We start from the raw sequence: 13,516 nt of genomic DNA, 5'->3' as shown, positions 1-13,516 counted from the left end.
GCCACTTCAGATCATTAGGGCTATGTCGGTTCTCAATATAATGTTGTACCAATGGTGAGGTGAGATTTTTACACCGAATCCTTGAGCGGTGTTCCGAAATTCGGGTACCTACATTACGCATCGTTTGTCCCACATATCTTAATTGGCATGGACACTCGATGCAGTACACAACTTGGTTGGTTTTGCAATTGGATAGCTCTTTTAGGGTACATATTCTCTCTCCCACTTGGAATTGTTGTGTTTTACTTGTAAACTGACAAACAGAACAGGACCCACAGGGGTAATGCCCCGTCAGTGGGTGGAGGTTCCAAAGACTCCCCAGAGCCATTTTCCTGGTACATGGAGTGGACCAGGTGTTCCTTTAGGTTACAAGACGTTTTTAAGGCAAATCTTGGTTTCTGTTCGTTAGGTAAGCAGAGTCTGACTATTGGCCAATATTTGTAAATTATTTTCTTAATATTGAAGACATCTTGCCATGTGTGACCATGCAGGCAATTTTGTCTCCTTCTTCTTTTGATGCTCTCGGGGTTAAAAGTGAATCCCTGCAGGTAAAACAGGCTTGTTTTCTGGATCGGGAAATCAGTTTGTTGGGGTAACTCCTTTGGCGCAATCTGTTGCTTAGAATTGTGGCATTATGGTAAAAGTCATCCAATGAGGTACAGTTCCTGCGAATCCTCAGAAACTGTCCATATGGTAGGTTTTCCTTGTTGTGCGACGGATGGTCACTTTCGAAATGCAATAAAGTGTTTCGGTCCGCTGGTTTGCGGAAAGTATTGCACACCAGTTTACATTCATCATGACCAATTATAAGGTCTAAAAAGTGGATAGAATAGTTGCTGTGTTCCATTGTGAACTGGATGTCTTGCTACATGTATTTAGCCACGTAAAGAAGGTATTTAGTACTTCCACAGAGCCTTCCCATAGGCAGATAACATCGTCTATATAGCTACACCATTGTTTGAGGTTGCTGTGCCATGGGTTAGTTTGAATAAAAATGTACTTGTTCTCAAACGTGGCCATAAATAGAATAGCCATGCTTGGAGCAAACGTCGCACCCATGGCAGTCCCCTTCATTTGTAGGCAAAAGTGATTGTTAAACACAAAGACATTTTTGCATAGAGCCAGGGTCATGATTTCGATAATGAATGCAGGAGGTACCCGCATTTGTTCATTGACTGTGATCAGGTGTTCATATATGCAGTCTATGGCTGCCTGTTGCGGAATGCTAATGTACAGGGACTTAATATCAAGTGTCACCAGGATTTGTTTTTGTGGGTCGAAATCCAGGTTTTCAAAAGTCTATACTATGCATCGTATCCCGAATATATGATTCCGTCGTCATACTGATTGGTTTCAAAAAGAAATCAACAAATTTACACAGAGGTTCCAATATGGATCCCCAGCTGGAGACAATTGATCTCCCGGGAGGGTTTAAGGGGTCTTTATGTATCTTAGGCAGGGCATATAGACAGGGAGTACGGCCTTTGGACGTAGATAAAAAGTCAGATTCTTTTTCCGTGATCCAATCGCGTTCTAGCGTGAAGGAGACAGCTTTGGACATTTCTGATTTCAAGTCCTTGGTTGGGTCTTTTTTCAATGGTTTGTAGCTCTCTTGGTCATTCAAGAGTTCCATGACCATGCGCTGGTACTGATGAGAACTCATAATGACTATTCCACTACCCTTATCGGGCGGTTTGATAACCAAATCTTGTCTTCCTGATAATTCTTTAAGGGCCTCTTTTTCAGATTGTGTAAGGTTCTGACGTTTCCTTGCATTATCCCTTTTACTTAATTTTTTTAGGTCTCTAATAACACACGGTTCAAAGGTGAGAAGGTCATCCGGGACTTGATTGTCGGTAGGTGTAAATGTGGACTTGGAACGAAGTCCCATATCCATAACTGTTTCAGTGTCTTCATGTTCCTGAAAGTACGTACGTAATCTGACAATGTGAAGGAAGCGTTGAATCTCCATTTCAGTGTCGTACCAATCGGTATGTGAGGAGGGCACAAAAGATAATCCCTTCGATAGAACTGAAATTTGTGAAGCTGTTAATGAGGCCTGGGCCAAATTAAAGATAGGAAGATCTGAATCGCCCACTGAATTGATCTCCTCCGTCGCCGTTGGCGCCTGCGCTGGCTCTGGAATGGAGTATTCCAAGGGGGCAGACGCCATCCACCTCCTATACCTCCTCTCCCTAAAAAGGGGGGGTGGGTGAATTTGTGATTGGGGTTGGCCAAACTGATTGTATTGGAAAGGATTGTAGTTATAATTTGATGTGCCACTCGAAGAGCTACTGCTAGAGCCTGAAAACGTTACTCCCCTCCTTCTAGCCCCCTGCCGCCCTGTTTGTGCAGTTCCCTGCGTATTAATAGATTTTATGTATTCCTCTGTCGTGTATGGATAGATACATTTGACCATAAATTATTTTATGTCCTTCTGCAGTTTGTTTGTTTTTCTAGACAGGGTATTAGCTTTGAAAATAGCAAATTGTTTATTTATCCCTTTTATTTGGTCTTTAGCGTTCGTGATTAAGGTATTGGTGCTACATTTGGTCTCTTCAGCGTCTAAGGTCTTCTGAAGATCAGTGCTTATCCTCTGTGCAGTTGTGATAGTCAGGACCATTAGGTCCCTACTGCATTTTGTGGCAATGTAGCTAAAGTTTGTGGTGTACTCCTTGTCCTCCAAAAATAGGCAAGGTTCATTACGAACCACTAGACCGGCAGGAATGATGCTAGCTCTGAGGTATTCATGGAGAAAATGACCATGTAGTTCCGTCCGGAAAACCTTTTTCTTTAATTTCAGAAGGTCCTCGCCTGCGTTTGTTGAAATTCCAGGCGTGTTAGGCCCCGGTGGGTTGAAAAATGAAGGTCCTTGTAGTAATTCCGAGGTCTCTTCCTCGGTATAACTCAATGTGGCATTTTCTGCCATGCTTGGTGGAAGAATAGTCCGCTATATGGCAGTGTGGGGGTGTGTGTTTGTTGAAGAACAAATTATTGGTATGGAACTTTGCCAAAGTATACGCACAAATAAATTAAATGCGTAAGGGGCTGGGAAAATGTAGCAGATCCTGAAAAGACCCATCGACCTCAAGCCTTCGTGTCACATCTCCGAATGGACAACATAAGGTTGTCATAAACATACATAAAGGATTCGGTTTGCCCAGAGTGACCGGTAGCAGACTCGGGCAATCACAAGAGTCAAGCAAAAAAGGGGAAGGTGCTGCTACCAAAGGGTCCTGTCCACAATGATCGTATTCAAACAAATCCAATTGGAGACCCACAGTAACACTGATTGAATAATTCAAACAAAAAAAACCTTCAAGTTGGTCTGGAAAGAAACACAAAGAGAGGGGTAAAGCATTGGATTCAAGTGATTGTATTTGAAAATGAAATTGGTTTACAACAATTAACGATGTGTACTTAAATAAAAATATGCTAATACCCTAGAGGTGAAACTACTCTTAACTTGGGTAAATTTTTCATAATACACAAACATCAAAGTAAATCGATGTGAAAAAGTTATGAAGAAACCAAACATACATAACAGTTCTCTAATTAAACTTGTTTGCGAAAAACAATTGGGTCTCTCAAACAATAAATTATATATTATCCTGGTTCTACCCTTCGGCATTCACCAGGGAGGAAGGTCCGCTATTGACTGGGCAGTGGTATCTATTAGTTATTTACTCAAAAAAGACATTCTTTGCCTGGTTATTTTCTCAAAAAAGACATTTTGCCACGCTTCGGTGGAAAATATCTGGCAGTTTTAAGCGAACAAGCGTAACTTCTGAATGTTCGTCAAAGCCGCCTTCTTCAGGGCGAAGTGAATGACCCCTGTAAAAGAAAAGAGAGGGGGTCCCCTTTAGTGCTGTGTGTTTCCTTCACGGGTACTCGGGGGCAAGGATTAATACTTTCTTGAAATTTAAAAAAATCATGAATGGCAATTTCTACAAGAGCAAAGGGAACAGTGGAAAAGAGACGCTCTATCTCAAACTGGCCATGGTGAGAGTAAAGATTAAGTAAATCACCTCACCCTGGACATCCTGTGAGTGTTCTTCAAAAGACTGTAGCCCCATGAAACTGCTCTCCTCTCGAGTTGCTTCTGTGCTGGGAGGTTTAGTGCTGATAAAAACAAGGGACAGCGATTGGTAGAGTGGGAAGTATGGGAAATCAGATAATTTAGATTCCCTGTGAATGTAAATGAATCAAGTAAGGTAATAGTTGTGCCCACCATGTAGATATAGCAACTGTGCCTAGGTTGTGAGTGCTATCTGGTATAATGCTGACATGAGGGATTACCTGTATATGTATTGGCATCGTGCCCCAACCGTTGCTCATCGTTGCATTACTGGAAAAATAAATCCCTTGTGTAGTATATCCTTGGTGTAGGGAACATCCATTCAAAAACCAGCCAAACGTCTGTCCCTGTGTTGAATGAAAAACAGGGCTTGAGGCCAAGGATAAGTCTTGCAGTCCTATTCTGGATTTGTTGGAGGGGGCCAAAGGGAGGAAAGAGAATGGTTGAGCAAGAGGCTATTGCAGTAGTCAAACCTAGAGAGAACCAGGGCTCTAGAGATATTGAGCCTCTGAGGGAAGGTGAGGAAAGGTAGAATGCCCCTCAGGAGATGAAGCTGAAAATTGGACTTCTTGGCAAGGTCTGTGATGTGTGGAGAGAAAGTGAGAGGAGTCAAAGATGATCCCAAGGTTTTTTGCCTCACAAGCAGTTGACAGGAGCAAAGCTGAGGAGTCTGACCAGAGAATGAGTGGGAAACAAGGAGCAGGCGTTCCAATGAGAAGGATCTCTGTCTTGATGGCATTCAGGCATAGATCAATGGCAGGGGAGGAAGTGGAGGTAGGGGAAGGTATCCAGAAAGGGAGCTGTGTCATCTGCGTAAAACTGGAAATTAGGGGAGTAGTGGAGATCAGGTGGGCCAGAGGGGCCAGGTAGATGTTGATGGCGATAGACTGGAGCCCTGAGGACACCACAGGTAGAGTGAGGTGGAGGAGAGAAAAGGACCCATTTGCACTTGGCAGGGTCTGTTACAGAGGAAGGAGGTAATCCACGCCAGTGACCTCCCTATATTGGTGAGGCCTTTAAATAGTATTTCACCCTGTAACATTGTTTCATATTCTTCTGAAGTATTCTGCACACTTCCTACACCTAGAGAATCATGGCACATGTACAATGAGCATACTAACATTAACAATTTTATAATGCTAAATGCCACTCTTGCACATTAATAAATGCTTGTTTGATACCAAACCATGACATCTCTTTCCACAACCTCATTTAAGCTCATAATCTGGATCTAGTTGCTAGTTATGAAACTTGGCTTAGGGAATACTCTTGCACATCTATCTTCAGTATCCTTCTGGATGGCTGTTCTATGCTAAATGTTAACAGACAAGTGGGTAGTCATTTAATCTAAATGGAAAGCTTGTTCAGCTCCATGTGTTTATATGTCTTCATGTGTTAAACGTATATTATTGAACTCTTATACCAGTCATATTTTTTAATTACTTATCGATCACCACAGAATGATACTAAATGTGCTTCAATTGTTCTTGAAATTGTACACTCCCAATGAAGCCTTGACACTCCCCCACCTCCTTACAATCATTGTCTCCTTTGGAAAAATTATTTCTGCATGTTCTACCAATAACAATGTAAGGCGCAAAATCTGCAGTTTGTTCATCTTTAATACAATTATGGCAGAATGAGTTATATCAAGTATTAGTTAGTAGAATCCTGCCAACTGTCCAGGGAATCCATATCCTTCTTTGGTGCTGAAAGAGTGTGCCACTTTTGTAGCCCTAACCAAAACCTATCCAAAACCAAATTTGTGAAGTCCAAGTCCCTGATGAACATAAACTAGCTTTGATAGCCCATTAATTAAGCTACAAGTCCCTCGCCTTGGGAGCATTACTGAGTCAGGTAATTACCTGACTCAGTAATGCCCCCACGGCGAGGGGCTTATTGCTATTAGTATCCTGGTCCACAAGACCAGGGTACTAATAGCATTGTTTTTCTGTTCTGAAACGCTGTAGAGTTTCTGAACAGAAAAAAAAATGGAAAATGTAAAAAAAAAATTGCCTCTGGGGAAGGGAAAAGGGGAGTCCGTTTTCCCTTTCCATCGCGGCCATCGGGAGCGGACGCGCTGGGGACAGACGTGTTCCCAGCGCATTCAATCCTGCTAAAGGAGAAAATAAGGTAAATGGGGTTGGGAGGGCGGGTAGGGGATTGTTTGCAGGGGAGGAAGAAAGAAAACGTTTACCTGAATACCCATTGGGGGAGGATGGCAGCCTCCAGCCGTGTGGAGGCTCGGAGCGGGGACTGCCCCGTTTCGGGCCTCCTAATTGGCTGAGGGGCTGCCACGCCCCTCCCCCCTCCCGCTGGGATCAAAGGTAAGGAATCCCGGGCGAGGCATTCCCGGTCGGGAAAAGCCCTGGCAAGAGTCAATCAGATCACATGTAACAATCTGATTGTCGCTCGCCGGGGTACTAATAAAGAAATCATCACTAGATTTGAGCACATGCTCCAAATATAGACCTCTCACTCATGTCCCTTTATTACTGAAAATAATAGGCAACATTGATGCCCTACAGCTCCAAACACTTATGCTAGGAACTCACTCCTTGGGAGGCCAGCAATCTGGATTTCAACCTCACAGAGAGTGTGAGCTGGTCCTAGTAGATGTGAGGGAAAGTATATTGCAAAAGCTTGATGAAAGTAACGTACATAATAGATTTTGACTTGTCGGCTGCTTTTGATGCTCCCCACATTGATTTGGTGATTAAGGGATGTGGTGGAAGTATCGGATCATGCTGTGAACTGAACGACCTCCTTCCTGGAAACAGAATATCCAGGGTACGGGTTGGACAATTGGAATCTGTCCTTTAGCAAGTTGCCCCAAGGAGCTTGCTACTCTTTTTTAACATATATATCAAATCACTACATGACTTTCTTTTTGATAATGGTGTTGTGATTCTGAACTACGAATTTGAAACGGAAACCACATTCTGTTTAGGAGATGATTCTGAGGCTAATTTCACCCGCCTTCAACTAATTCTAAGTTTGGGAGAAGAGTGGATGAAGGAAAATGTGTTTGGTTTAAGTAAAGATAAAATCGAACTTTTTTTGGTATCATTACCTCTGGCTCTACTTCAGAATATCTCTTTATATTTAGATATTTTGCTATCAAGTCACTCAATTCCAGTATGTAATAATGTAAAGATCTTGGTCGTCATCTTTAAATCCACATAACATGTAATGTACAAGCAAATAATATATTAACCTCAGCTATAATCATCTGATGATCCTCAAACAACTATGACCATTGCTTTACTCGGCCCATTGTGCCACCATTGCCCGTACCAAAATCAGAGCTAAATTAGATTACACTAATGCACTTTTCAAACAAGCTAAACAATCCGCCCTCAAACAGCTTTAAGAACTACAGGATGCTACTGCCAGGATCATCCCCGGAGCTCCAAAACGTGAACACATCTGCATGGTGTTAAAAAAACGATCATGGCCAGTAAAAGCCTGCATTCATTTAAAAGCTCTCACTGTAACCTACAAAGCCATGTATGGCCTTGCCAATGGCTACTTGAAATATTGGGTCCAGTGGCGATGGTGATGATCCTGACGAGAACTAGGTTGTAGTACAATGTAACGATCTATTGAGTGGCCACTCTCAACTCTGGGAGTTACTTTCCTCCCTAATCAAGGTGTCACACAATAAAACGCTTCCAACCTGTCTAGTACCACTCAGCTTCTACCCCCTGTGCCACCAATAAGCCAGGAACCAGGCCGGTGTATACAAATAGAAATATATATTTATTTAAGTTACACAATTAATAATAGCTACGCACTATACCACAAGCCACCAACTCCGTGGCACAATACAATACTCCCATCACCTGAACAATTTTCTTACGGTAATAGACAGAAATGTGTTTCTTAATAGACTTTTAATTGCAACAACAAAACACAGGTTGACTTTTAAATTAGATCACACAGAGGATTTCTCTGCACATTAACACATTGGAAACTTTAAAAACCCACCATCATTATTTTATTTATCAACATGCTATTTTCACCTAGCACCTCCCTTCCCCCCGTAGGCATCAGTTATCCGTGACACCCCTTGGTTTAAAGGCAAGGTTTGGGAAGTGGCAATATATTGGGAATTTCGTTTGGCTTTTCAATTTGAAAGGTAGGGTTTTAGAAAATGTAATCAGTGGGTCAATTTGTTTTGGGACACAGCACATTCAAATGGACAACAGGGTTTTAGAATTTTCGTTTTGGGAACACTAGCATGCTCAAATGAACAGCAGGGTTACCCAATGACATTAAAGACTGGAGTCATTTACTGTGCACTGGGATGATCTTTGTCAATTTCGAATTTTGACAAAACATCATCCAGTGATAAATGACCCTATGGGAATTCATTACATTATATTTTTAGTTAAATAAGCTAAGGGTATACACCTTCTTACACCCCACACCACACTAATGAAAAGGAATGAGTTAAAACAGGCAGACCCCTCACACTTCAGTTTAAAATGGATGTGGTGTTGTTTTAGAGGGGAATTAATTGAGTTATATTTTTAGTCAAATATGGCCAGTGTCTACACAGTTTTTCCACCCACACCCACACCCACTATGCAGGAAGATTAAGGCTGGCAGATTCCCCCACACTTTTGTTTTCATTTGGATCAATCTACTGAAATGGGAGAACTTGGCTCTTGGGCACTAAAGGAAGCAGCAAGGCTCATATTTGGAAAGCACAGATCTAGTCAAAGGCTTCTGTCAAGGACATTTACCGGCACCCAGTCCTCATCTGGCTCCTCAACTGTCAGGCCCAGGCAGCTTTTAGGTTTCGCAGTCTCTGCCTCTGCTTAAGGAGTGCAGCAAAGTTCAACAAAATGGCAACTCCACAGCCCAGTGGGGTTCAACAAAATGGCTAACTAAAGAGCAGAGCAATGTTCAACAACATTGCTAAGGAGCCCAGCAAGGTTCATCAAAATGGCTAACTAAAGAGCGCAGCAAGGTTCAACAAAATGGCAGCTCCAGAGCACAGTGGAGTTCAATACAAATACGAACTAAGGAGCACAGCAAGTTACAACAGCAAGGTAGAATCAAATGGTAGCAATGTAAAAGAGGCAGGGGTTTAGGACCACAGTGATGGCTGTGCTCCTAGCTCTTACCACCTTACCTGGATGTAGCAGTAGAGTGCTTTGTCAGTCGCCCAGCGTGAAAAGGCAAACAGACAGTATGGGCTGCACATTCTATGTTTCAGTTCCTGGCACTACAGACAGGTACGTTGTAACTATTGAAAACAGCTGAAAGCTTCAGTGATTGAAATTGAGGGAAGCCTGATGTTTTTGTGTGCGTCCAATTCTTCTCTCAAAAATCATACTCCATGCTTGTTGGAGAATGCACAGACACCCCCATACACGCACACACTAATTTCTAATACGGTGCTTATGTTTGCTATTTCCTTTAACTATGGGCTTCTTCTACTCGTTAAGGTGCCTTGGAGCGCTTTCCGTCGAATTGACGGTGTGGGCCTGTGTTTAACTGTAAAGTCAGTGCAAAGTTCATTTTGTACTGCAAAAATACACTTTGCACAGTTCCATAAATCATGGTTTGTGTCGGCAGTGCAAAGCCACTTGGAACCGTGCAAAAAATTCCATGAATCGGGCCCTAAGTCGTTAACAATGTTATACCGAGAATTGTAGTCACGGCCTATTGAGTTTGAGGAAAATTGACATTGTAATTGATGATGCAGCAATTTCCTGATGTTTGCCATGCCCCTTTGCTAAGCTTGGTATTTCTTTGGTCTCCTGCAGGGTAGTGATTCCTACAGATGTGCAGGTGAATCATCAAAGCCAAATAAGTAAGACTTTAATATTATTCACTTATTTAAATGATCTAAGGGGAGGGTGGCGTTTCATAGACATCCCAGACCCCTGCATTCATGAGAGCCTGATAACCCAGTGTGACATAAACAGTCTAGATTTCTTCCGATTCTCTCCAGTCGTTGGCCACATCTGGAAATGATATTCTCTCTTGCGGGCCTTTGTATCTAGACATTGGAATGACATACATGCAAAGCAAGCTGCCTTTAGGCCTGACCTGGAAGCCCCAGTTGCAGCCAGAACACTGCGGCTTGGATGAAGAGACACACATGTGCCCTATATGCACATTATTGCCACGTTCCCTATGATCTTCTTTGACTGCTCAAAGCTGTTGCCAACAGTTAGAACCTTGCTGCTTGTGGCACACTGTTCCTTGCGGATTGAATTGGTTTGTCTGATGTCCAACGCGCTAGCCGTGGAAGCAAGGTGTTGTGGAGCAACACAGGTTCCATCCCCAGGTATGCGCTTAGAAACAACCTCTGGGTATTATAAATAACCAATTAAATTAATAAATAATAACAGAGGTGCCATGCTTTCACAGGTGCCACCCCAACACAGGGATGCTCTCTGAGCTTATTATTACCATCTTACTGCATGATCGACAAGTTCCAGGCTGCTTTCTCTCTGATGCATGTTGGTACAATTTGAAATTGTGTTTCTGTTTGCTGTACTTTTGTGCTCCCTTTATGTTAAAACCGTTTTTGGTGGGAGTGTGCCTTCACCTAAGCACTAAATTACGACACAGATTAAATCAAGTTCACTGTCACAATGTCTCTGTCCTTCTTGCAGGTCACCACTCTTATGAAAATGTTGCTGCCTTGGGCGAGTCCAGAGCATGTAAGGTTTTCTTCATCTAGCTCCTCTTATACCACAGTAGGTTGATCTTTGTCTTAAAGTGGCTACACGCTTCATCTCATCCCACGCTAGCAACCTTAACCTTTAGCCGTGCTGCAAAAATCCTAACATTCATGTTCTCATCAGTCTCCTGCAGGCACTGACCTTCTAGTGGTTCCTTCCCTGCATATCCCCTTGAATCATGAGCTCACAGATGGGTCTGGATTGATTCCAAGATCACATTGTGTCTACAGAAACGCTTTTTTCTCCTCAGTAAATGCCCAGCAGGTCCAACCACAATCAACGTTAAATAGGATAGCTCAGGGGCAATGTGCTCGTCTTGGAAGCAAGGTGACATGGTGCAACACAGGTTCGAATCCGGGTCCGGGCTTAGAAACCTCTGGGTAATAAGTGGTTCTAAATAACCAATTATACAACCAGTCTTTAAGAAAGTTCTAGTGTGGGCAACCATATACAGTGCTATGCTTTTATTGTTATTAGAGTGTTTATGAAGTGCAGACCTAGCTTCAGGTAGCAGCCGAGCACTCTACAAACTCATGCCCTCGAGCACTGGGCTTGGGATGGTGAGAAGTGGCATTTATTAATGCATTCATGCACCTAGTAGTGGTGTGTATTTAATTGCAGAGAGAGGAGAGCATTCCCAAGAAGATCTGTACATTCGGGCAGGCAGAGCAATCTAATGTGGGAGTGCCTTCCAATAGAATAGAAGGTACATTACCAGGTGATGGGAAGAAAGGCATTGCACCATCGAGAGGAGGTGGCATTAGCACACAATAAGTACCGACAGACATATGCATAAATAAATAATGATTTACAGCATGCACAGGTGTGTAGAGATGAAAGTCTGAATGAGGAATCGCAGAGCAGGGCAATGGGGTGATGCTACCGGAAGACCCTTGAGCTCCTTCAAGGGAGAGGATGTGCCTTTACAGGGAAGTCTTAAATGAACATGCATCAGGCATGTCAGAGGGTAGGCAGTTCAAATGGCAGGGAGCATGGAGGGGGAAAGGGCAAAATCGAAAGGTTGTGCAGGGCGGATTCGGACACATACTCTGCAGAGGCTTTCAGATGGACCAGCACGCAGCGAGAATTAGCATGCGATGAAGGTAATGGATCAGGGACATCTAATCGCACTGGCGCCTCTGCTGCATTTTGTGCTGCTTCCCGTATGGCGTGCAGGCATCCCATACCCTCCAGCCATACACCAGATCCCCCCTCCCTCTCAATACCCCAAAGATAAATATTTAATGCAGTGGCAGAACCAGGTTTTGATGCTGCGGGGGGTGAAGTGCTCCTTAGGGGGCACTGCGCCGATTGGGTCAGAGAGGGGTCGGGTTGGGTCACTATCATTGCCTTACTTTTCGCGTGTATATGTTAGGGAGAATTCTCAGAAATGTGCCAATTCCCTCCACCTTAGAGACCCCCTGGCAACTTTGCTGGATTTTGAGAACTTTATTTTTTAACCTGGAGAGAGTGAGACCCTTTTTCCCACTCTCTCACGTATTTTAGTGTGATTTTGAGCTCTGTGTTTCTTTTGGTTATGGAGTCTGACAAACTCCATAGGCATCATCTTTTACAATTGTGTCACAAAGTACCTTCAGTTCAGTGACACAGGGAAGTCTTCCAGATTTCCCAAAGGTTTAAATACCTCCTCTGGGATAAACTACTGTGTCACTGTAAATTGACTTTACTTAGCATTGTAACTTTCTAGACCCAGCACACACTATCTTATAATAGGGTGCTGGAGGGGGTACTTGGTATCCCCTTTGTCTAGCTTCTTATGTAACATGTTTTATGTTACCCTTTCCTCACTGAATGGCTGGTGGCAGTGGTTTTCGTTTTTTAACTACTGTGGTTTGCATTTACCGCGACCGTTCGTGGCTCCAGTATAGCCACCACGGGAGCCATCTTTTTCAAAATGGCGGAGAACCATCTTTGATAAAAGGGCCCCCGGTCTTCTTTTTTCACCATGTCTTTGTGGAAAGGTCCTTCTAGAGAGTTTTTCTGCGCGCCAGACCAGGTTTGGTCTCTTTGTTCATTTTGCCTTTGGCAGGGTTTCTGAGTGAAACCCGCCTCAGGCTTCAGAGTGTCTGGGGTAGGCAGGAAGTGAGGGAGGTGCCCGAAACTCCCTGTGCTTTGTCTCCTAGGGGACCCAAATGCACTCTGTGGTGATTGGCTCACTGTCCCGCTAGACATCCACCCTGCTGGCTGAGTGACAGCTAGGCTGGAATTAATGGGAGAGAACTGAATAAAAGGCAAGTCGTTTGGCTTGGAAGGCAGCGTCGACCACTGGACGAAGGAACCAAAGAAGAGCTTGAAGAGGACGCCTGCTGCAACTCCTGGACCGTTGGTTTGCCCGGTGAAGCCCTGCTACAGTGCCAACTTGCCAAGTTTGCATCGACAGAGAAGCCCCTGCAGGGACGACTTCTCCTTTTGAGTTGGTGGGACCAATCAACTCCAAAGTAAGCCACCTGGACATCCATCTCAGAGCTGGTTGAATGTCCACAGAGTTGCTGCTGGAAACCGTAGAGCCAGGGAGAGGAACACCAGATTGTGTGCATTGCTTTTAAGCTGGCCTTGAGCTTTTGGAAGATCCTCCGGACTCCCAAGAAACAGGACTGACCATGCCTGAGCCCCCCTCAACAGAGTGTGGGACCCCAGCAGCAAGGAAACCCACCTCAACAGCCAGGAACCGCGTTGTTGCTATTTGCAGTGGTCGCAAAGAGCTGAAACG

Source organism: Ambystoma mexicanum, chromosome 3p (assembly GCF_040938575.1).
Source record: "Ambystoma mexicanum isolate Mex_15411 chromosome 3p, UKY_AmexF1_1, whole genome shotgun sequence".
In the NCBI taxonomy this organism is placed as follows: Eukaryota; Metazoa; Chordata; class Amphibia; order Caudata; family Ambystomatidae; genus Ambystoma; species Ambystoma mexicanum.
Note: the sequence above shows the minus strand (reverse complement) of the source record.